At 40.7% G+C, this 25,937-nt stretch overlaps 1 long non-coding RNA gene across 1 annotated transcript in view; it reads right to left on the minus strand.

Moving 5' to 3' along the window:
- Window positions 1–16,483: 16,483 nt before the first annotated feature.
- The window catches only part of LOC129392648 (uncharacterized), a 65,682-nt gene continuing 56,228 nt past the window's right edge, over window positions 16,484–25,937 (minus strand). Inside the window, exon 3 of the long non-coding RNA XR_008618906.1 lies at window positions 16,484–16,510. This is a non-coding gene — a long non-coding RNA (uncharacterized lncRNA). The remainder of the gene's footprint in view (window positions 16,511–25,937) is intronic.

Raw genomic sequence — 25,937 nt, forward strand, 5'->3', positions numbered from 1 at the left:
AAAAAAAAAAAAAAAAAAAAAAAATAGTTAACAGACCTGAGATTGATATGGATTGATGATAGCAAAATTAATTCAATCCACCTAGGTTTCTATCTGTTGACAGAACAGCAAGGTTATTCTACAGGCCAGAAAGCAAGGGCCTCTGCAAGAAGCAATTGATAGCAGTTGTCGTCTCTAAATCTGGAGTTGGGGACAGGCAACTCCATTGGTTTTCTTTCACCTTTGTTCTCAGACAATTGTCTCTTGACTGGCTGCTGAAGTGTCATGTTACCTCTATCCCTCTTCTTTAAAATCTTGAGATCTCAGTAAAGAAACAGAAAGGCCTGCAGAGAGAAACCCATTTTGGTTAGGCAGTACTGTTGTCTGGAAAGTCTAGTCTTAGATAAGGTGTCAGCCTGCATTGCAGAGAGAATTAATCCATCAGATACACGCACTGACTAAATGTTCTGCTGAATCAATTAAATTGGTTTGTATTCTCCAGTGACCTCAGGCCACTATTCCTCTCTCACCTCTTTACCTTTGGCTTCTGTTAAAGTAGGGTGTCCTGTCAGCCTTTGCTCTGCCACAGGTGGGTGGGTTTGTAATCTGCTGATATCTTTTAGATACAAAAATCATCAACTCTGGGATGTGGCCCAACACTTTTACTGACATAAGCCACGTGGGGTTTTTTTGTTGTTTTTGAGAAGATGTTTCAGAACACAGACATCTCTCTAATCACAGGGAGTATATCATTAGGAAAAAAACAATTCCCCAACCTGAGAAAAACAGCCTCAAAGACTTGCAGACAATTAAACTTACTTGAATCTGCTCAGGTTGTACTCTGGCACTTTTCACGTACGTTACTTTATTTATTTATTAGTTTTATTTTTGGCTGCGTTGGGTCTTCGTTGCTGTGCGCGGGCTTTCTCTAGTTGTGGCGAGTGGGGGCCACTCTTTGTTGCGGTGCGTGGTCTTCTCATTGCGGTGGCTTCTCTTGTTCCAGAGCTCAGGCTCTAGGCACTCAGGCTTCAGTAGTTCTGGCGTGTGAGCTCAGTAGTTGTGGTTCGTGGGCTCTAGAGTGCAGGCTCAGTAGTTGTGGCGCACGGGCTTAGTTGCTCCGCGGCATGTGGGATCTTCCCTGAGCAGGGCTCGAACCCGTGTCCCCTGCATTGACAGGTGGATTCTTAACCACTGTGCCACCAGGGAAGCCCACACGTATGTTACTTTATTTAAACTTCAGAGAAAAGATATTGTTATAATTGTCAGAAATTAATTCACTCAGTCACAGGTCACTGCCCAGCCCCTCACAGCCTCCTCTCTGGCCGAAACCCGCTCTCTATTCACTTCCCTTCCTTGCTGTTCTTCGTCAAGCCACTTACCACCTCAGAGCCCTTGCACTAGCTGTCCCTCTACCTCTAGAAATCCACACGACTCACACCCTCACAGTCGTAGGGTCTTGACTCAATTCTCACCTTCTCAGTGTGGCCTTGCCAAGAAAGATGTTATTGACTCAATTTAAAATTGTACCCCCTGCCCCCCATACTCCTTATCCTGCTTTCCTTTTTTTTATTTTTCTCCATAGCACTTATCGAGGGGAAGGGTAAGCTGGGACGAAGTGAGAGAGTGGCATGGACATATATACACTACCAAATGTAAAATAGATACCTAGTGGGAAGCAGCCGCATAGCACAGGGAGATCAGCTCAGTGCTTTGTGACCACCTAGAGGGGTGGGATAGGGAGGGTGGGAGGGAGACACAAGAAGGAGGGGATATGGGGATATATGTATACATATAGCTGATTCACTTTGTTGTACAGCAGAAACTAACATACCACTGTAAAGCAATTATACTCCAATGAAGATGTTAAAAAGTAAAATAAAATAAAATGACATATATTTTACTTGTTCATTTTGTTTCTTGGTGGTCTTTCCCCACTAGAATGTGAAGTCCATGAGAGTAGGGAGGTTTTTGTTTTGCCCACTACTCAGTCCCCAGTATCCAGAACTGTGCCATGCACAGAGTAGGCTCAACATATATTTGTTAAATGAATGAATGAAAGGCCACTCAGCCTGTACATGGTGAAGGTACAGATTCAAAAGTCGGACCTTCTGGCTTGAAACCTGGTTCTCTTTTCTCAACTCCATGCTGCCTCCGGGAAAAAAAAAGATTTTCTTCCAAAAGATATCACAGGCAAGTGTTAATGAAAGGGAATGTGAAAACCTGGTCAATAAACCTTCCACAGTATTTGAGAGGTCTGATCCTTACTAGAATATCATGAACCAATTGAAAAACTACATTTAGAGAGAGATTTGGAGAGCTCAGAGAAGACAGAATGATTGAACAGGTGCTAAATTGGTATTTGCTAGAAGGCTAAGAATTGAAGCCACTGAATTGGTAAAAGGGAAGTCTAAGAAGTCACAAATGACTTCAAGCATTTAGAAGGTTAAAATGAGATCTCTAACCAATTGTTGGTCTTTTCTATCAAGGATGCAACAAGATGAAATAGGTCTTTGTTAAACCTAAGAAGGATGTTATTGACTCTAAAAATGTCTGAACTTATGAATGTAAAGCCTACAACACAGAGAAGTGCAAGAATAAATAGTTAACACCAGCTATCTGTTCACTCATTCATTCACTCACCTAACAAGCATCCTTAGAGTACTTTTCTGTGTACCACCAAGGGTTCCAGAACTGCTGTCTTTGGGTATACAGCAGTGAATAAGTGAGACACAGGGTCTCATCACGAGCCTAGCAAATGCTTCATATGCTGTCGTGGGCACACCTAGTGCTAGATTTCTTGAGATCTCCACCAGTTCTCAATTCTCTAAATATATATTTTTAAAATAGAATTTTTAATTTAATTTCTTTTTTCCCCCCTTTCTTTCTTTCAGGCAGCACCACACAGCTTGCAGGATCTCAGTTCTCCCACCAGGGATTTGAACCCAGGCCATGGCAGTGAAAGCACCAAATCCTAACCACGAGACTACCAGGGAACTCCCTTATTTAATTTCTTGAGTTCACAAAACTTCAAAATTCAAAAAGTATAAAAGTCTCCATCCCCTGTCCCCAGCCACCAGTTCTCCATCTCAGAAGCAACAAGTGTTAGAAGTTTCTTGTGTTTCTTTACAGAGGTCTATCAGTATATAAGCAAATATGTTTATATTTTCTTCCCATTCCCTCCTATCCCCTAACCTCCCACCACCTGTGTTTTACACAATTGCTTACCTTTTTCACTTTACAATATATCATGGAAATCTTTCCCCATCAGCATAAACATCTCCCTGTTCCTTTTTATTCATTAAAATTTCTTTAAAAATATTTATTTATTTAGTTTGGCTGTACTGGGTCTTAGTTTTGGCACGTGGGATCCTTGTTGCAGCATGCAGGCTCTTAGTTGTGGCATGTGAGCTTCTTAGTTGTGGTATTCGGACTCTTAGTTGTGGCATGCATGTGGGATCTAGTTTCCCAACCAGGGATTGAACCCAGACCCCCATGTTGGGAGCACAGAGTCTTACCCACTGGACCACCAGGGAAGTCCCTCCCTGTTCTTTTTAAAGGCTGCATGGTACTCAATTGTATAGTGGACCATAATTTATTTTACTGGTCTCCCTTTAACAGTCACTTGCATCTAATCTTTTGTTAACACAAACAATGTTGTAATAAATATTCTTGAGGACACATCATTTTTCACAAATGTGTATATCCACAGGATAAATTTCTAGTTACATTGTTGGGTTAAAGAGTATGCACATATGTCTTTTTTTTTTTTACTATGGTAAAAAAGCACATATAAAATTTACCATTTCAACTATCTTTCAGTGTACACTTCAGTAGAGTTACGTATATTTACATTGTTGTGAATGTAAATATATCATTTTGACAAATATTGCCAAATTGCCCTCCCTGGTGATTGCACCCATTTACTGATATACTTTCACCAGCATTGTATGAGAGAGGGCCCTTCACATAGACTGAAAAGCAGAGTGCCTGTGATTAACTGGAGATGGTGTATCAGAGGAAAAAGGGCACAGGTTCTGGAATTTAATCCTTGATCTGATGCTTGCCAGCTGTGTGCTCGTAGGCATTATTTAATCCCTTTGGGTTTTGTTTCCTCATATCTAATACTAATCTCATAGAGAGGCAAGGATTCAAAGGGCATAAAGGCCAGGCATATAAAAGGCACTTAATAAATGACAGCCAGTAGCTATTATTATGAGCTGGGTTCTTCACCAGTCTACAAGCACAAGTTAGTTAACATCTCTGAGAGCTAACTTTCTCATGTATAAAATGTGATTTAAATAATAGGGAACTGGTTACCCAAATTGTGGCCTATTAACTCATTGGAATACTATTTAGCTATTAAAATGATCAAGGTATTTTGAGAGGCAGAGTAGGGGTTAAGCATATACATTCCAAAGCCAGGTTGCCTGGGTTGATTCCTGGTGTTGCTATTTACCTGATGTGTAACCCTGGGCTAGACCCTTAGTCAGTTTGGGCTGCTGTAACAAAGTACTATGGACTGGGTGGCTTACAAACAACAGAAATTTATTTCTTACAGTTCTGGAGGCTGGAAGTCGAGATCAGGGTATCAGCAGGGTACAGTTCCCGTGAAAGCCCTCTTCCAGATTGCAGACTGCCAACTTGTATCCTCACATAATGGAAAGAAATCTAGCTAGCTCTCTGGCCTCTTCTTAAAAGGCACTAATCCCATTCATGAAAGCTCCACCCTTATGACCTAATTACCTCCCAAAGGCCCCGCCTCCAAATAGTATCTCATTGGGATGAGGGTTTCAACATTTTGAATTTTGGGGAAGACACAAATATTCAGTCCATAGCAACATCTCTGTGTTTCAGTTTACTCATCTGTAAATTGGGGATGATAATAATACCTATCAGAGAGTAACTGTGAGGATTAAATGACATCATGAACATAAAGGTTTTAGAATAGTACCCGACACTTAGAAAACTCCAAAAGAAATACTGGCTCTATTGTTATTAACAGATATAGCTAAGGTGCTATGGTCCTTCCTTAGCAATGTAAGCTAAGATGCTCAGAGGTCCTGCAGAACACTGACTGGCTAGTAATCTTTTCTGAAACGCAGATCTTGTTGAGAAGCTGAGATGATCCTAGCATTTTTTTTTTTTTTTTTTTGGTCATGCCGAGTGGCTTGTGGGATCTTAGTTCCCCCACCAGGGATTGAACCTAGGCCATGGCAGTGAAAGCGCCAAGTCCTAACCACTGGACCGCCAGGAAATCTGGATGATCCTACTTCTTGATGGCACCTGCCGGGGGAAAAATGCACCAGTGTGCATGATTAGACATACAATTTCAGAGGTCTTTGGACCTCAAGTTAAGAATTCCCAGTCTGGTTTAAATTCCTTAGTCCATGAACTAGAAGGTTCCCTGGATGAGCATGATGAGAGCAAGTTCAATTGTGGAGGCTGAAGTTGGATTGCTTTTGATGGAGAAGAGATTAGCTGGGAAGGAAGAAGAGATAGTGGGTGGAGACCACTCTTTCAGGTAGACTGGCTGCAAAGGGTGTGAAGAGAGAACTTGCTTTATCTAGATGGATGCCATGGTTTTACAACATGTACTGGATTCTTTGGCAATTCTCCTGTCAAGAAGTAAGATTAGGGCTTCCCTGGTGGCACAGTGGTTGAGAGTCCGCCTGCCGATGCAGGGAACGCGGGTGCTGATGCAGGGGACATGGGTTCGTGCCCCCGTCCGGGAAGATCCCACATGCCGCAGAGCAGCTAGGCTTGTGAGCCATGGCCGCCGAGCCTGCGCGTCCAGAGCACAGGCTCCGCAACGGGAGAGGCCACAACAGTGAGAGGCCCGCGTACCGCAAAAAAAAAAAAAAAAAAAAAAAAAAAAAAGAAGTAAGATTATACCCCTTTTCCCTGAATCTTAACTATTAGAACATGGTAGAAGTGATGCCATACTAGTTTCTTGACCCAGACCTTAAGAAGGTGGTACCTTCTACTTTCTGTCTGAGACATTCACTCTTGAACCAAGTCACAATGCTGGGAAGAAGTCCAAGCAGCCTGTGGAGATGCCGACGTGGAGTAGAGCTGAACCTGCCCATAGCCCCAGCTCACAGCCAGAATTAACTTGCTAACTTGAAGTGTACCCTCCAGTCCCCCAGTGGAGCCAGCCTAGCTTATGCCACATGGAGCAGACATGACCCTCCCTACTGATCTTGGTCCAAACTGAAGGGTCTGTTTAGATGTCAATTTTATTTACAGTGCAGTCAGAAGCCACTGATGATTTTAAGCATGGGAGTCAGATGATTCAAGGTATATTTTAAGAAGATCCCTGCTTCTAGGGATGCCTGGAGGGATGGTAGTGGAAACATTTTAAAAAAGACAGTTTTCATTGATTTTACTATTTTTTTTTTAATCTAGAGAGGTTTTTGTTGTTGTTTTTTAACCTAGGTTTTAAAGCCAGATCCTCAACGTGTCCTTGTGTGCGGATTTTTAAAAAATTAAAATCAATTACAACTTATTTACTATGATAACTTTGTAATTTGAGAATTCCTGGAGTGTTTTGGCATTGATGTCACATTGCCTCAGAAATATGATATGATATTTGAAATCTGAGAATATTGACCCAGATGTGCAGATGTCCTAAATATTCAGTATTTAAGGAGAAAAGTCATTATTTATAATTGCACCAAGAAAAAAAGATAAAATTGAACAAGAAATGTACAGGACCTATTTGAATAAAACTTTAAAACACTCTTGAGAGAATCAAAGGACTTAACAAACAGATACTCCTGCCATGTTCTTGGAACAAAGGGCTCAACATCATAAAGATATCAATTCTCACTAAGTTAATCTAAAAATATTTACCACAATCCCAATAAAAATACCAAGAGAATTGTTTTCCTGGGAACTTGACAAGCTGATTCTAAAGTTCATGTGGGAAAATAAACAAGCAAGAATAGCCAGGAAAACTCTGAACAGGAAGAAAATTGAGAGGAGACTGGTCTTAGTAGATGTTAAACTATATTTTAAGACTTCAGTAATTAAAACTATAGCACTGATGCCTGTACAGACATACAGATCAATGGATAAACATAGAAAGTACAGAAATGGGCTCAAATACATATAGAAATTTAGTGTATGTTAAAGTAACACTTTTCAGTTGGGGAAAATATGGATTGCTCAATAATGATTTTATGACTACTGGGGTAGCTATCTCAAGAAAAAGTAAAGTTTAATCTCTAACTTTTTTATATCAGAATAAGTTCTAGTTGGATCAAAGATTTAAATATAAAAAATAAAACCATAAAAGTACAAGAGGAAAACATAGAGATATTCTGGTATATGCTCCTGGGAAGAAGGCCTTTCTAATGAAGACATAAAACCCAGAATCCCTAAAAAAGTTAATGTATTTGATGATGTGAAAATAAAAATATGCTGCATGAAAAAAAAATCATAAAAAGAGTTAGTGACCAGCAACAAACTGAGAAAAAAGGTGTGCAATGCACGGCATGAAGGCTAATTTCTCTAATATGTAAAAACTCTCACAAAACCATCATCGAAAGACCAAAAACATAGTGTGAAAATGGGCAAAAATATAAAAATTCAGCCCACAGAAAAGGAAATACAAATCATGCTTGCAGAAAAGAAAAGATGCTCAACCTCACTCTTAAGAGAAATGGAAATTAAAACTTCAATAAATCACCATATTCGATTTATAAGATAGATAAGGACCAAGGATTTGGTTAAAAAAAACCTGTATTGGTCAGAGAATGGGGAAACAGGGTCTCATACATTATTGGTAGGAGCTTGAATTGGTACAGTCCATATAGAGGACAATCTGACAATGTCAATCAAAATTACAAGCACCCATCCGTTGATACATCAATCTCTCTTGTGGGAATTTAACCTACGAATACTAGCACATGTAGGAAATTACACAAGTACAAGGTTACTTACAGCATAACTTGTAAGAGCAAATAAATCATGGTTCAGAGTGCAATCGAATACTATTGAACTGTTACGAAAGAAGGAAGGAACTGTCCACAACCTGTAAAGTTCTGCAAAGGCATATTATTAAATGAAAAAAAGGAAGGTTCAGAAGAGTACCTGCCTTTGTGTAAAAATATGGGAAATAAAAGAATATGCGTTCGCTTATAAGCATAAAGAAATTCTGGAAAGTTACATAAGAACAAACAATAAAGGTTAGTTCTTAGGGACGGGTTAGGAACTGGTGATTGGAGACATGGGTTAGAGAGAAACTTTTAATTTATTTTAAAATTAATTTTCAAATATGTGACTAATTTCTTACTAGAAAATTAAAATTTAAAAATGAGGAAGGCCCATATATATTAATACGGAGTCTCCAAGATTATATTCTCCAAATTAAGTGAAAAAAATCAAGGAGCAGAATCGTAGTCATAATACACTATTTTGGAGAATTCCCTGGCAGTCCAGCAGTTAGGAGTTGGTGCCTTCACTGCCGCGGCCCGGGTTCAATCCCTAGTCGGGGAACTAAGAACTCACGGTTCAGCCAAAAAAACCTCAAACACTCTTTTGTATATATCTATATCCATATCTCTCTCCACATATACATGCTCCTAGATGCACAGACTGTCTCCACAGTTACATGTAAGAAAGTTGTAAGATCTGTTGCTTCTGAGGTAGGGTACTGGATGGCTGGGGACCAGGAGTGATAGGGAAACATTTTCCTCTATACCTTTTTGTGCCTTTAGAAATTAGTATGTGCATTACCTAAATAATAATATGGAATAACTTATTTTAAAACTGAATTAAACATTTGTTTAGTCTTTTGGGTATAAGCAGACCTTCTATGGTTGGCAGGGGGTGGGAGGTGGGCATGCATGGGAATTTAAGATCCTAATACTCTGATCTCTTTATCCCTAAAGTTCTTTCTAGCACCAAAATTCTTTTTTTTTAAATTCTTATTGAGATGTAACTGACAGCAACACCCAAATTCTTATCTCTAGCTGAACTGTAAACTTTCTTAAAAAAATTAATTTAATTAATTAATTTATTTTTTGGCTGTGTTGGGTCTTCGTTGCTGAGCACAGGCTTTCTCTAGTTGTCATGAGCAGGGGCTACTCTTTGTTGCGGTGCATGGGCTTCTCATTGCAGTGGCTTCTCTTGTTGCGGAGCACAGGCTCTAGGCGCGCAGGCTTCAGTAGTTGCAGCACGCGGGCTCTAGAGCGCATGCTCAGTAGTTGTGGCACACGGGGTTAGTTGCTCCGCGGCATGTGGGATTTTCCCGGACCAGGGATGGAACCCGTGTCCCCTGCATTGGCAGGCGGATTCTTAACCACTGTGACACCAGGGAAGTCCCTCAACTGTAAACTCTTAGAGCATCGGAATTATGTTTTTCAGTCCCTTGACTCTCCTGTATGTGTGTAGTACAGGTCTTTCTACAAAGTTTGGTACCCTGTAAATGTAGGGTATCTGCCTAGAACACAAAATTGGAGTGCTCTTAGCTCCACATCCCGAGCGGCTGAATGCCAACTCGACTGGCTCAACTGTCCACAGTGCTTGGCCAGGGTAGGCATTCAGAGGGTAGAAACTTGACTGCTTAATACAATCAGCCTGGCACAGCTGTCATGAAACTTATGGCAGCGATCTTAGAATCTTCTGTCATGACGCATTTGTGGACTCTGATTCTGAGCTTAGCGCTGCACCAGGCAATTGGAGGGATCAAAGAAATTCTCTAGGAATCTCCTTACCTGACACTTTAGTAAGATCTTAATACAAATATTTATTGAATTACAAAGATCTAGAGAGCTGGGAGGATTGTGAAAGTAATTTAGGGAGAAATCCCCTGAGGCAGGCTTAAACGGTAATCACATCAATTGTCAAATCAGTTTTGACTGATCCCATTTCACAGGTTGGGATCCTTTGTATTTTGAATGAATTAGCGAAATTAACAGGGTTGACTAACATTCTGCCTCTATTGTCCCCAAAGCTGGATATCTAATACTTTACAGTTTTCTTAAGGCAAAAACAGGCAGTTCAGCCTTTTTTTAAAAGCTAGATGCTATGTAGGGTCTTAGCATTTTTTTTCCTTTTGTTTTGAAGTCCTTTTGTTCGGGAAAATTGAGCCTTGAAATTTTTATGACTAAACATTTCCCTCTCCCAAGGCATATACACCTAGTACTACACTGCCCAGAGTTAACAGATTAACTACTATATTATTTACAATTATAATATTTTATTGTGCGGCTGTGGTTTAAACAACAGAAAGGAACTGATAATTACTCTCCAATTGTATGATGGTTGCCATGTGGTTCCTTGGTGCACAGATTCCATATAATTAGAGCTATGTATGCCCTGAAAAACAAAGCAGTGCCCATAATATCCATTTGGAAGCATGAAATTAAATTTCCCAGATTGCGGGTAACGATTTCAGTTTTGAGGAATTGATTTCTTTAAGCATTTCTTTGGGAAACTCGAAATATCTCTTCCAGGATGTAGAAATAACTTAAGTTTCTGACTACAGCTCAGTATGAATGGAGATTTTTCTATCAAACTTAGAATGTGAATTTTTCACTCTGAGCAGAGGTTTGCGCTGGGGCTAAGTTCTGAGGGTCGGATGGGCCCTGCCTTCACCATCCTGCCTCTGAGTACTCTGGGAAGGAACGGCTTCTGGAGAGGGTCTGGAATTTGAGGGATTAGGGTCTCCCAAAGGCCCAGACAGAGAATGAGTGGTCCACAGAAGTGTTTTGAACTCAAATGAATTGTGTTTCTCTCTGTCCTTTAGAAACCCCCGTAAGTAGGCACTACCTGAAGTCTGATTTTACTCAAATAAATCTTCAAAAAAAATCTATATTTTTTCTTATGTATGATCCCTTGGTTAAACATGTGAATAGTTTCCTAGGTTCAGAGCATTTAACTTCATTTTCAGACTTTAGCAACATAATTTTGGGAAAATGTTTAACTAAACTAAAGTTTAGAGGAGAAGATCTGAACACTGATTTTGTATCAGGAACAATCAAGAGTACTTTCTTCTCTGATTTCACTTTTAAAAATCAAGACCCGAATTTCCTTTTCCTAAATCATGGAGCACCCCAGGATTTCTATGATCACTGCATTTCCTGATTCTATCAATTACTAAATCCTCAGAATTTCCCCAGTTGTCCAAACCCTGCATCCCCTACATCCTTTTATTGGCTAGGGACATCAGCTTCCCAACTGGTCCCTTCCTGTGCTTCCTAAACCTACCTAGGAGCATCCTAGTTCTTTCTATTTGGGAAAAGGCATGAGAGTGACTAGAGACCTAACGGTTCTGACAGTCTCCAATGACTTTTTCTGTAAGCTTCATACGTAACTAACTAAAAACAAATACTCCAACTACTTAAAAAAAAATTTTTATTGAAGAAAATTTACAAGATATATATGATCAAGAGAAAGAAAATTAAAATTGCCCACAATCTTACCACCTGTCGATCACCGAAAGTAATACTTTGGTGTCAATTCTTTCAGTCTTGTAACTAGGCCCAAGTAAGCTTTTTTTAAAATGTGACATTACTGTTTTATAACCCACTTTTTCCTACTTAATATAATGAGAATTTTTCTCCTTTTCCTAAAACTATTCTTCCTTTATGTCATTTCTAATGGCTGCATAGTACTACATGTTATGCATCTATACTTTGGTTTAATTAGCCAATTGTAGAAATATGGTTGTTCCTAATTTTTTCCATTTTATAAATATTCCTGTGACAAAATCTTTTGGGATACCTATGATTATTTCCATAAGATAAACTCCTAGAATTAGAATTTCTGTGTCAAAGAGTATATGTATAAGTTTGTTTAAATGGATTGCTAAATTAAACTCCAGAAATTACCAATTTACTCTGCATCTTGATATGTATAATAAATACATACATTCCTTTGTCCCACCTTTACTAACACTGGGTATTAAGATTTTTTAAAAAGTAATTTGCCAATTTGATAGATAAATATAATATTTCATTGCTACATAAATTCATCTTTTTATTATTAGGCAGGTTTAAAAAATATGTATCTTTTTTGGCATTTTGCATTTCTTCTTAGTAAATCGCCATTCATTTTCTTTTTACATCCTCCCCTGGCTGCCAGTCATTTTCTGATAAATCGTGTTTGACACAATTTTTGAGCCTTGCTCTCAGATACTAAATCTTGATTTTAGAGAAAACTTCCGGATTAGTGTTCTCATAAATCTATATCTCTTTGCCCCTATATGAAGTTCACATATAGGGTACTCCTTTAATCCCAGATGATCTTTTAGGAAATTTAGTTTATAATATGCTAATGTCCTCTTTGAAATCCAATGAAGACTAGTCCTGAAGTTTTAAGCATCATCCCACATTTTTACACATTTAGTAAATCATTTAAAGTTTATTTTTACCCCCACTTGCCAAGTGAATTATATGTCCTTCATCTTCTTACATTTACAAATATTCTTTACTTCTCAAAATTCTTCTCCTGGTCTGGAATCTTTCATTTTGAGACTTGCCACTAGGGAGGGGAGCTAAGAGTAGTGGAATCCTCTGTAAATCCTGCCAGGCAGTTGCTTTCCATCTTCACCTTCCAGAGATTTGTGGGTGGAGAGCTGAAGATGTCAGCACCTGCAGGAATGTCCCCAGCCATCAGCTGCAAGTTACAGACAATGCGTGGCTTGCCAGAGATGGAAAGATTTCATGCGGGCCCACTTCCAGATTCGGCCAAAAGTTTGTCTTTCTTTTATTTTCTTAGTTTATTTATCATTCCCTCCCAAACCTTTCCCAACTCCTTCACATGTAATTTAAACAAAAATATTTTCATTTATATTTAACTTTTTATTTTGAAATAGTTCCAGACTTACATAAACACTGCAAGAATAGTACAAACAATTCCCTCTTCCCAGATTCCCTATATGTTAATATTTACCACATTTGCTTTATAATTTTCCCTCTCTCTCTTCATATATATATATATATATATATTTTTTTTTTTTTTTTTTTTTTTTTTTTTCCTACTCTGGCTAATCTCTAAGTTACCTCACTCTTTCCCATTTGGCTTCTCAGCTCTTCCATTGCCTATGTAACCAATTCCCAGTATTAGCTTCCCTATGTTTGAAATATCTAAGGTAGTTTCTGGGTTTTTTTCTGACTCAACCCTTACTGAAAACATGGGGTAAGATTTTGTTTGAAAATGTTCTTGCTCAAATAACTTCAGAAACCACTGCCATGGATGATTGCCTCAACCCTTTATTTTACTTTGTTTATTCATTCACTCTCATGCTTTATATTGGGCCCTTAATAGGTAGCAGGTATAGCAGGCCCTTAATAGGTGCTAAGGACATAAAGGAGAACCCAGCAGTTACAACAGTGACTAACATTTACTGAGTATTTACTATGTGTCTTTTAAGTGCTTTCACATTATCATCTTCTCTTAGTTCTCCATTGCTGGGTAACAAACTGCCCTAAAAAGTAATGGCTTAAACAACAAGAATTTATTATCTCAGTTCCTGTGGGTAAGGAATTCCAGAGTGGTTTAGCAGGTTGTTTCTGGTTCAGGGTCTCTCAGGAGGTTTCTGTCAGGATGTTGGCAGGGACTGCCATCATCTGAAAGCTTGACTGGGGCTAGGGGATGCACTTCCAAGATGGCTCCCTCACAGGGCTGTTGGCAGGAAGCCTCAGTTCCTCACCACAGGGGCCTCTCCATCAGCTGATTGTCTTCACAAGGCAGCTGACTTCCCCCAGAGCAAATGATCCAAAGCCACAATGCCTTTTATGTCCTAATCTCAAAGGCACTACCACTTCTGTCATATTCTATTTGATAGTCATTAAGTCGCCCATACTCAAGGGAAGAGAACTTCTGCTGCATATCTTGGAGGGAAAAGTGTTGACGAATTTGCAGACATATTTGAAAACCACCACACATCTCATGTAATCTCACAGCAACCGTAATTTTGCAACAAACCCACTTTGTAGCTGTGGAAACTGAGACACAGATGATTAAGGAATTTACCCAAGGTCCCACAGCTGGCAAGTGATAAAATTGGGATTCCAAAGCAGATTGACCCTAGAACTTGTGTTTTTAACCACAGTGCTATACTGCCTTGATACACAGATGGCTTGCACTCAAGAAGCTTATATTTCAACAGGGAGATTGACATTAGTCAAGCAATTTCTCTCTCTCTCTCTCTCTCTCTCTCACACACACACACACACACACACACAGAGACACACACACACACAGAGTAACAAACTATTTAAATCCCATGAAGGAAAAATACAGGTTGCTATAGGAGTGCATGGTTGGGGAACCAGATGTAGTCTGTGGAAACAAGTTGTCATATTTTGAGTCTACGGTTTAAGTCCCTGACCCCAAGTGCAATTCTTTAATGGGCTAGCAGACAAGTAGCTCCCAATCCTGGCTGCACATTAGAATAACCTGGAAGGCAGTTTAAAAACATACTGATGCCCAGGACATAGCACAGACCAATTAAATAAGAATGTCTGGGCTCCCCTGGTGGTGCAGTGGTTAAGAATCCACCTGCCAATGAAGGGCACACAAGTTCGAGCCCCAGTCAGAGAAGATCCCACATGCCATGAGCGACTAAGCCCGTGTGCCACAACTACTGAGCCGAAATCCCACAACTGCTGAAGCCCATGCACCTAGAGCCTGTGCTCTGCAACAAGAGAAGCCACCATAATGAGAAGCCCATGCACTGCAACAAAAAGTAGTCCCAGCTCACTGCAACTAGAGAAAGCCCATGCACAGCAACAAAGACCCAATGCAGCCAAAAATAAATAAATAAACAAACAAACAAATACTAAAAAAAAAAAGAATCCACCTGCCAATGCAGGGGACACATGTTCGAGCCCTGGTTCGGGAAGATCCTACATGCCACGGAGCAACTAAGCCCGTGCGCCACAGCTACTGAGCCCGCACTCTAGAGCCCACGAGCCACAACTACTGAGCCCGAATGCCACAACTACTGAAGCCCATGCACCTAGAGTCCGTGCTCCGCAACAAAAGAAGCACCGCAATGAGAAGCCCGTGCACCGTGATAAAGACCCAACGCAGCCAAAAATAAATAAATAAAATAAATTTATTTTTTAAAAAAAGAATTTCTGCAGCTGGATCCAGGCATCAATATAGTTTAAAGCTCCTTGGGTGATTCCAATGTGTGGTCAGGGTTGAGAACTGCTGCAGGGCTCAATTTTGCCATACAAACTTGGACATAGAAGTGCTTTGAGCAAAAGTGGATGGCTGAGCTCAGCTTCTAGCTTGCTGTCGTGCTGGGGAGGGGTCTCTCTTTTAAAGGAGCTTTTCCAAACATTTTAAAATTTAAAGTTTTTTTTTCGCCACACCACGTGTCTTGCAGGATCTCAGTTCCCCGACCAGGGATTGAACCCGAGCCACGGGCAGTGAAAGTGCCTAGTCCTAACCACTGGACCATCAGGGAACTCCCTAAAATTGAAAGTAATTTTTATTTTTTTAAAAAACTGCAGTGTTGGGGCTTCCCTGGTGGTGCAGTGGTTGAGAGTCCGCCTGCCAATGCAGGCGACACGGGTTCGTGCCCCAGTCCGGGACGATCCCACATGCCGCGGAGCGGCTAGGCCCGTGAGCCATGGCCGCTGAGCCTGCGCATCCGGAGCCTGTGCTTCGCAACGGAAGAGGCCACAACAGTGAGAGGCCCGCGTACCGAAAAAAAACCCCCCAAAACTGCAGTGTTTCTTATTGAAGTTACAGTATGCAGTCTTTTTATTTATTACTTATTTATTTATTTATTTTTGGCTGTGTTGGGTCTTCGTTGCTGTGCACAGGCTTTTCTCTAGTTGCGGCGAGCGGGGGCTACTCTTCGTTGTGGTGCGCGGACTTCTCATTGCGGTGGCTTCTCTTGTTGTGGAGCACGGGCTCTAGGCGTGCAGGCTTCAGTAGTTGTGGCACATGGGCTCAAAAGTTGTGGCTCGCGGGCTCTAGAGCGCAGGGTCAGTAGTGGCGCACAGGCCTAGCTGCTCCACGGCATGTGGGATCTTCCCGGACCAGGGCTCGAACCCGTGTCCCCTGCATTGGCAGGCGGATTCCTAACCACTGTGCCACCAGGGAAGTCCAGAAAGTAATTTTTAAATGTCATGATTCGTGAAAGTTGTTTTTATTTGGCAAGGGAAGGACATGTATTGTGGAAAATATTTTGTTTGACTGAAGAAATCACTTTTATGAATGAGCCGACTCTAACCTTCCTTGAAGCCAGAGGACCTCTTTTTCTCACTGGCCTCCACCATTCCAGATATCAGAAGTAAAAAGAAAATCATACCAGCAAATCAGTTGCAGGAGCTCCACTCCAGGGAGGGCTACATAGATGAAATGAAGTTGAGGATACAAATTCTCTTTTCATTTCTGACATGAGCTAAGTCTTTCTGATTCTTCTTCTCTCCCAATCCTATCCAGAGGTCTGTAGAATTATTCTGCTCCCAAGGCTCTGAGGGGTTTATTCTACTCTCACAAGGAAAGCCCAGCACCATCTTGTCTCTGGTAGGCTGGCTGCTTGTTTTCAGACTGTAGTTTCCTAGAGAGTTGAGACCAAGTGTCACTTATTTTTGAATATTCAGATCTTAACACAGTGTTTTACACATATCAGGTGCTCAAAACATTTGTAGCATTGAATTAATATGTTTATTGCATTTTCAGAGATTGAAGATGGTGATTCATTCAGATAGTGAGATACAGAACCAAAGATGTCAAGAGAAGGGACGTAACATCTACTGAGTACCTACTAGTCAACTATATCACAATGCATGTGAATTAACCAGCGCAAATGTGTGAGCATTGCCTAAAAAACACTTAAAACATATATTTTGCTGATGGCACAAGAGGAGCAGCCTCTTCTTATGAACTGTTGCAATCTTCTAACTGGACTCTGGCTCCCTATCTTGACCCCCGACCCACCTCCTATCCATTCCTCACGTCAGCCAAAGTAAGCTGTGACACTCTAAAAATATAAATCTGATCATGTGACTCCCTTGGTAAAAATCACCTCAGTGGGGAGGCCCATAGGGTCCTGCATGATCTGGCCTTTTGCCTGCCTCTCCAGCTCCGTTCTGACTTCTTCCAAACTCTTTCCGTCCTTGGGCTTCTGCATTGCTGTTCCCTCAGCCCATACATCTTTTCCCGGGCCCTCTGCATGGCTGGCTAGTTCATAGGTTCTACTGAGAGAGGCCTTTCTGACCACTCTACCCAGAGTGACCTCTCTTAGTTGTTCCTTATCCCTGCTTGTTTTCTTCAAAGCATTCTTCTCAATGTGAAATTACCTTATCTATTTGTTTACCTGTTTACTGTCTCCCTGAACCTGAATATAGGTGCCATGAAATTCAGAACTTCATTTTGTCTGTCTTGATTGCTCTTGTAGCCCCAATGTCTGGCTCTCAGTCACTATTTATTAAATGATTGAATAAATACATAGAAAAAGGAGTACTGTTATTCATTAAGGAGGTGCAAGATATTATAGGCAGAATAGTGGTCACAGATTATAGAATGTTCTTTAAAAGCCTTTGTAACTTAAAAAAGCCTCATATATTAATAACATTCCCCCAGAAGCTTGGAACATTATTCTTCCATACTCATATCTTTTCTTTTTAAAATAGTTCTATGGCGTGAAGGTGGGGGGCAAACCCAATGATATTTACTTTGGAAACACAGACATGAAAATTACTTTTACTTTACATGCTGAGAGTAGAAATATGACCCCTATGCAATGCAAGATTTGCAATAAAGCTGAAAATGGACAAAAGATATTAGCATTCCCATCTATTATAACTGGACCAGAACTTCAATCACCAGCTGAAAAAATAAACATGGGGTCAGCAGGCATTTGTCCTGCACCCTGAGTGCATTCCAAAGTGAAAACCATGCACAAATGACTTAAAGATCGAATGCCTTCTGATTTAGAATTCATGCAAAGGTACACAATTCGTATAGGATAGAGCAAGCCATGGCAGGGTGTCCTTGAAACTGATGCCCATTGTAGGAGAATGGTCCAAGGGACAGGAGAATCATATCGGAGCCAAAAGAAACTGTATAGAATTTCTTGCTTTTTTTCCCCCCAGTGATCAAACAACTACTAGGGCCACGAATAGAAAGATGATTTTGCTGAAGGTGGGATGGGTCAGTCTCAACCCCAGGGTTTGCAGCTGTTGCCTGGCTTCAGCAAGGAACAGAGCAGGGACATGTTGGGGGGCCAGCTTAGTCATCTACTGGGTTGCTGCTTGGGGCGGGGTGAGAGCCACCCTGGTTCAGCCCTGCTCTGCAAGGAAGCCTGATGTAATGCAAACCTGGCTAGGGCCAGAGGCCTCTGTATTTATCTCTACAATAAATGGGAAAGGCTGAAAATGAGTAATGTGCTCTGTTTGGTTTAGGGGTTATACAGAGGTATAAACCACATTTCCATAATTTTCCCAACCACACCCATCTCAGTTAATCCTGCCTTTTTCTCCTTTACCTGACTTTTGATTTCTTATGGTAGAAACAACAGAGATGATTGTTACTTCAAGTGCTTAGGAGTAGCCCACAGTTATCTGCCCAACCACCTTCTTTTGGTTCTTTGAATGGGTCATGCTTCCTATACTGGTTTCTATTGATGTATACCAAACTACCCCAAATTTAGTTATCTAAAACCCTAACCATTATTTTGCTCTCAGACACTGTGGGTTAAATGTGGGTAGGGCCTCGAAGAGATGTCTTGTCTCTGCTCCATGGTAACTGGGCCCTCAGCTGGGAAGAGTGCAATGCTGGGTGGGGGTGGGGATGACTGGAATACCCCGGGGCTATGATAATCAAGGCACACCTTTGAGATCTCTACAAGGCCTTTGTCCAGCTGAAAGGTTCTATCAAAGGTTCATTTCCCAGCCCTAGACAACCATTAATCTACTTTCTGTCTCTCTATATTTGTCCATTCTGGACATCTAATATAAATGGAATCATACAATATTTGGTTCTTTTTGAGTGGCTTCTTTCACTTAGCATAATGTTTTCAAGGTTCATCTATGTTCATGGCCATTCCTCTTACTCCATTTCCCTCACCAAAGCGGTGTGCTCCAGCTTGGCTGGATGTGACAAGCTCTCTTTCTTACATCATCATCCTTGCAAATATTCCCCCCATCTTTACGGTAGGTACTGTGGGCTCAGTCAATACCCACTGCAACTTGCTTCTAGTGTGGTATGATCTATTGCAAAAGCTGGAACACGAAAAACTGCACTTCCCGGAGTTCCTTTCAGCTAGATGCCACTTTATGTTCTGCCAATCAGCTGCCTGCATGTGAGACTATGAATTTGGAATTCAGTAAAATCTGGAGAGAGTCGTGTATTTCAGGCATGGATGTGGCCAAGGAGACAGTGTGCTCAATGGTCATCAGTTTCCTGTGGTGGCAGCAGCACTCTCCCCGCCCCCACAGAAGAAGCAGTGTGATTCTGGGGGTTGAGGGTTGTTCCGAGAAGCTCCACGTAGAACCTGCTCCTCCAGCCCTTCCAACGATTTTGTTCGCCTACTAACACTTGATAATAAGTGGATTCAGTTGTCCTTGGAAGGCACCGTAAGAGCCTCTGTGGTTTCTTCTCTTCCCTGCTTCCAAAAAAACCCACGAAAGTCCTAAGTCATTCAAGTCATTCAATTCAAGTCATTGGCTAGCTGCCCTATTTTTAAAGGTCTCCTGGGACTGAAATCTTTAATCTCCCTTCCTAAATTACCCAATCTCCCTTATAGTCAAGTAGTTTTTCTTCATATATAAGTTAACACTTTAGAGCAGTGCTGTCCAACAGAAATATAATGCAGGCCATATATGTAATATCAAATTTTCTAGTAGCCATATTAAAAAAGCAAAAAAAGAAACAAGTGAAATTAATTTTAGTGAAATATTTAACTCAATATATCAAAAATACTGTTTCAATATGTAATCAATATAAAAATTATTGATACCAAGTCTTCAAAATCCAGTGTGTGTTTTATACTTACAGCCCATCTCAGTTTGGATCAGCCAGATGTTCTATAGCCATAAGTGGCTGCCTATCTGGATATTGTAGGGTTAGAGCCATTTAACACACTCCTGCTTTGTCCATATGGAAAGCAACAGATTAGATTCCTTACAATAAACTTTCAAATAAAAGACAAGAATTGAGTAACTGCCTCATCCTGAGCCACTCTTGTTTTTGCTCAGTACACAACACATGGTCTTCATTCAATTCCTTGACTATGTCCAGCCCTCTGCTGTCCCAGGGCTTTGGCACTTGCTGTCCCCTCCACCCGGAAGGCTCTCCCCCCTTGTTCTTCCCCTAGCTAACTCCAGCTTCTCCTTCAGTTTCAGCTGAGAAGTTGCTTCCTCAGAGCCCTTCCTGACCACAGTCCCCTCCCCATCTGAATTTGATTCTCCCGTAATTCTGGCCCACTACAGTATGTGCTTCATTGCCCAGATCTCAGTGTAATTTGTTTTAAGTAATTATTTGTGATTATTTGTTTGATGTTCATCTCCCCCTTCCTCCACCCCCGCGCAGGTTGCAAGCTCCCTGAGTGCAGGAACCCTGTCTAATTTACCCATTGCCATATCCTCCAGAGCCTGGCATGGTGCCTGGCAATAGCAGCCATTCCAAGACTTTTGCTGAATGGATGAATGAAAGTGCTATGTGATTTTTTAAGCTCATCTTATACATAGGATGTGGCTGTTCTCCTTCTGACGACCTACTCCTTCAGTGGTGGCAGCTTTAGGCAATATTAGGGACTCAATGAGGACACCTGGGACCAGGGCAAGAGCTTTACTCCCTCTTCAGAATGCAACCATCCCCTGTGAAAATTACAGCTAAAGAAGTCAAAATTATGAGCGTTAATACTGCTGAACAAGTTAAGGCATATTCATTCAATGTATATAAAGTTTTTTATGTTAATGATAATAGTCTAAAGGCTCACAGGAAAGGCAAGGATAGTTGAATGGAGGGGGCAGGGAGGCCAGTCCTTCTGGGAATTGTTTATGACGTGGTATGACATCAGTTGCGAAGAAGGCCTGACACACTTTCTCTCTAGCTGCTGCATCCCTCCCTGTGCCCAAACCGGTTATTTTACACTGCTTTACATACTTAGAATGCTACTTTGTCACATTGCCTGAAACTTCATTATAGCCATCAATTTTTAAGGTCATGATGACATAATTTGTATCCTGAGCACTTTGACACAGAGGCAGACCTGAGTGGGACTTTAGTGTCAGGGTCTTGGGCAACATTAATGCGCCAGGCATCATATTTTCCTGAGTGTATATGTGTGCATATGTGTGTTATGGCCTAAGGAGAAATTTCTCCTCATTTAGATAGTATTCAGGGTCAGTCCTGAGTCCATAGTAGCCTGAAATGCACCCAGGTTTCTTAAACCAGATACCCAAATATACTAAACATATTTAAGGGGCCCTCACAGTCCTCATGGCTAGACAGCTATGATCTGTTCCCACTGATTCTGTATCGTGTCCTTCTGGGCCACAGCTCATTCACCAGGGTGGTTTGTCAGTCTTCAGGCTAACCAATGACCTTACCCTACTGCCCAATACAGTAAGCCTGCCAGTTTGCAGGGGGGCTAGAACAGTGCAGACGTGTATTCATAGCATATGAATGAGCTCTGCATGACTCCTTTGGGACTAATGCTAGAGACTTGTTATCATGCCTTATAATAAATCCCCTTTAACTTTAGTGAATCTCAATTCCTTACTACTAAATGAATCTAAGCTAAAACACCAAACACAATAGAAACCTCTTCTGTTTCCAGCCCACAACCTTCCTTCTCTGAAAACTGCCACACCAGAAGATGTGAGCCCCAGCAGGCTGGAGCCCTTACAATAAGGCCCCTCAAGTGACTTTCAACCAGAAGACACTTTGTCTAAGACACCAATACAGCATCTCCCAAGTTATAATACCAACAGCCAACTTGTAAGCTGCCAGGTGACTGAAGCAGAGAAGGTACCTCCTTGGGCAGTGCAGAGTAAGATTGGGTCTCAGTCTATAAATTCCTCTTGCTAAGAAGCACTATCAGTATCCATTCATTCTACAAATACATATTACGTGCGTACTATATCTATACACCAAAATTTGGATGGTTTCAATTATATTATGTGTGAATCCAACTTTTGTGGGGTAGACTTGAACACCAGACATTATTTGTCACATGGTTGTTTTTTGTTGTTGTTGTTGTTGTTGTTTTTTGCGGTACGCGGGCCTCTCACTGTTGTGGTCTCTCCCGTTGCGGAGCACAGGCTCCGGACGCGCAGGCTCTGCGGCCAAGGCTCACAGCCCGCGGCATGTGGGATCTTCACGGACCGGGGCACGCACCCGTATCTCCTGCATCGGCAGGCAGACTCTCAACCACTGCGCCACCAGGGAAGCCCATCACATGGTTTTAAAGAAATTTTTGTTTTACATCCCTCCACCCCAATTGCCTTCCAGTTAATATTTGGCCCAGCTGGGATGCAAGCCGAGAATTGCCTGCAAGGCACCGAGCAACACAGTGGGTGTCTCACTTGGGAAAAAGCTGCTGACTTTCATTATTGCTTCCTGGGGAAGGGACCAGGACCATGAGAGGTGATGCTTCAAAATGCAGCTGTGTGTAAGGCGTCCACAGGAAAGCAAACAGTAAGGTAATAAGTGGAGTGTGTGTTTACTGAAATAGGTAGCGGAGACACCTGGAAAGTCTCTGAAATGAGTCACTGGTGATCTGTATAATTGGTTAGCTGATTTAGACACTCTTTAAGTTAGGTGGGTTTTGTCAAGCTTGTATGTATTTGCACTCAAAAATTAAATTCATTCAAATAAAGACTGTGGAAGAAAAAATAACTAGGTTTTCACTTAGGGAAAAATTCTCTAGAAGAATGATTTTCTTTTGAGTATGAGAATGCCAGCAAACCTTTTATTTTCCTTATGATGGCAAAAGTAACAGGCTCATTTCAAAAAATTTAAACATTAAAGTATTCATTCAACTAGTATTTATTTACCACCTACTACTATGTATAAGACCCAAGACTAGGCACTAAAGATATATTAGTGAGCATAAAATAGACAATCTCCTATAAACTCACCTTCCAGAGAAATTATTACTAATAGTTTGGTGCAGTTTGTTCTAGACGGTACACATATCCGGATTCTAACCCGTGATGAGAAGTCTGTGGTCCCTGGCTCTCCCAGAGGGTTGCAGGTCAGGAAGTGGCTCTAGATATCTTAGAGGTGACATGTCTGGTCTCACAGACTTCTGCCTCTGTACTACACACTGCTGAAAGTCAAGACCTGCAGGACTACATCTATTGATGGGAGCTATTTCCACAGGCACAGGTACAAAGCAAGTGAAGACACACACTTCCTCTCAGCTGTTTCATCAGATGTTGGTAAATGGGGAAAATATTTCAGATCCAAGGCAACCAACAGGTATCTGATGGGTTAGTGTCTTGGAGCCTTACCAGGACCCAGTAAAGACTGAATGTTGAGACCAATCTTCCAGTTGCATTTGAAGGAAGAGGCTTCCTGTTGCTGTTGCAGAATCTACTGTGACAGGTACACACCCACATAGCTTTTGAAAACATGATTTTCCTAAGTCTCTGATATCAGCACACTCCTCCCACCTCAGAGGTGCTGAAGCATGCTGGGTGGACCATCGAGATTAGATGCTCTCATTACATTGTTGTTTTTTGTGTTTCAGTTTAATGATAGGCCTGCGCATACAGCTTATAACCTAGTTTTGGATTGATATCTATGAGATCCATCTCTCCTGCAATTCCAATTTTTGTATTTATAACTAAGTAAAGTCTTCTTTAGTGATGATTTAATTGGGAATTTTGGTCTCAATATTCAAGAATTTTTTTCATGGGCAAAAGGTCAGGGAAGATATCTTTTACAATACATATCTTGCCAGTTTTGATTAAATAAATTATTTATGCCACCTGCTGGTCTTTTTAGGACTCATTTTTTCATTATTGAAAAAAATTTATAAATAGTTTGTGTTTATGCTATGCACAAACGTGTCTAAAATAACCCTTCAACCAAATCCATAAATCTTTTACAAGGACTGTACTGAGTTATAGAACTTGATTCTGACCCATATCTTCTATTTTTAAAATTTCCCCTGGCCAAGGCCAATTTAAAAAGGTACTTATGTATTATTTAGGGGAGAGCTATTATTCTCTAGTCTAGACTAACATTCCTAAACAGCATATATTTTAGACTTCAAAGCCTTTATGAATATCAAAAAAGCATATGGTCCTGGTGAATAGTGAAGTTTGTCAGCTCTACAAATGTAAAATAGCTCATTTAGCTAGAAAACCATTAAATGACTCTTCCTGGAAGGAAAACTTGTAACAAAGGTAACAAAGCTATTTAAGCTGTTTTATCCTCCCCTTACCATCTGCCACCCTTCTCCTCTTACCTCCTCCTTGTAGAAATTGGAGGAATTCTCTACATAACCCAGATTGATGTTTCTCATTTAAAATTCATATGCATGCCTCAGAGTACTATCAGGGACTAATGAGGAGCAAACTGAAGTGCTCATAGAACCCCCCAAATTGACTTTGGGTGGGGGTAACACTTTTTTAATCATAAGAGAAAACAGGTTAATTGTAGTAACTTTGGAAAATACAGGCAAACACAAAAAAGAAAATTAAAGTAATCTATAATAAGCCCATCTCCCAAAGAAAAGCGGTATTAACATATTGGTGAATATCTTTTCCAGATACAGATATTCAATTTTCTTTAAAAACCAAATTGGGAAAGTCTAAGGATAATGCCTTACCTGCTGTTTTGTAACTTGCTTTGTTCATTTATCAATATAATGTAATCATTTCCCCATTTCGTTATTCTTCCAAGATTTGGAATTCCATTCCCTAAATGAACTGTACTAGGTTTCACTAGTTCCATATTCATGGCTCTTTAGTTTGTGACCATGTTTTTGGATAAGAGAAATAAGCCACAGTGAGCGTTCTGGTACATACATCTTGGTGTGTAGCTCTGATGCTTTCCTTAGGATAACGTGGTAAATTCAAGAAGCAGAATTTGCAAGATCAAACGTTAAGGACCTTTTTCAGGTTCTCAGTCCATATTAAGTGATAATTGAGAGATCCTAGGAGAAGGACAAAGATGGGGGTTAAATCCTTAGGCATGTTTCCGTGTTGATGCTTCCCCACTCTCACTGTGGAATTCTTAGGAGCAAAAGCTGCCTAGTCATTTCAGCACTGAAGGAAGTTCCCAAGGAAGAGTGGATAATCTTTTAAAATGATAATAAAAGCTCTGATGGTTGGTAACAGAGATGCAAATAACAGTCTAGACAGAGATCTATGAAATCCTAGGATATTTTAACTGAGATGGTTTCAGAGAATAGCTGTTCTGTCCAAGCTACAGAACAAAAGTAAGTATATTTTCTTAAACTTTTTTTTTTTTTTTTTAGTACATAAAACACACACAGCAGGATGGATGTGTACAGCTGCCCAGGTCACACACAGCACAGCTCCAGGGGTGCAATTTACCCAGATTAGAATATGAATAGTGAACCACTGGCCCTTTGCATACAGTACACAATTCAAAGGTTCAAACAGGTATATAGTAAGAAATTTGTTTCTCTGCCACCTTGTCTCCTGGCTGTCCTATCTAGGGCAGCGACTCAGTCTTTGGTTATCCTTCCCAAGATATTCTATGCACATACAAAAATTTACATATGTATATATACTTTGTTTTTCTAATATAAGTAGTGTTATATTATAGACACTGTAATTCTGGCTTTCTTCACTCAGTAGATCTTGCTGATTGTTCCATATCAGTATATCTTAGGTTTCCTCCTCCTTTTTAACGGCTGAATGATATTCCACTGTGTGAATGTTTAGGGCTCTTTCTTCATAGGTAGGAGAATTGTGGTATTATCAAAAATAAGAAACAAGGGGCTTCCCTGGTGGCGCAGTGGTTGAGAGTCCGCCTGCCGATGCAGGGAACACGGGTTC

This window comes from Physeter macrocephalus, chromosome 12, assembly GCF_002837175.3.
Source record: "Physeter macrocephalus isolate SW-GA chromosome 12, ASM283717v5, whole genome shotgun sequence".
Classification (NCBI taxonomy): Eukaryota; Metazoa; Chordata; class Mammalia; order Artiodactyla; family Physeteridae; genus Physeter; species Physeter macrocephalus.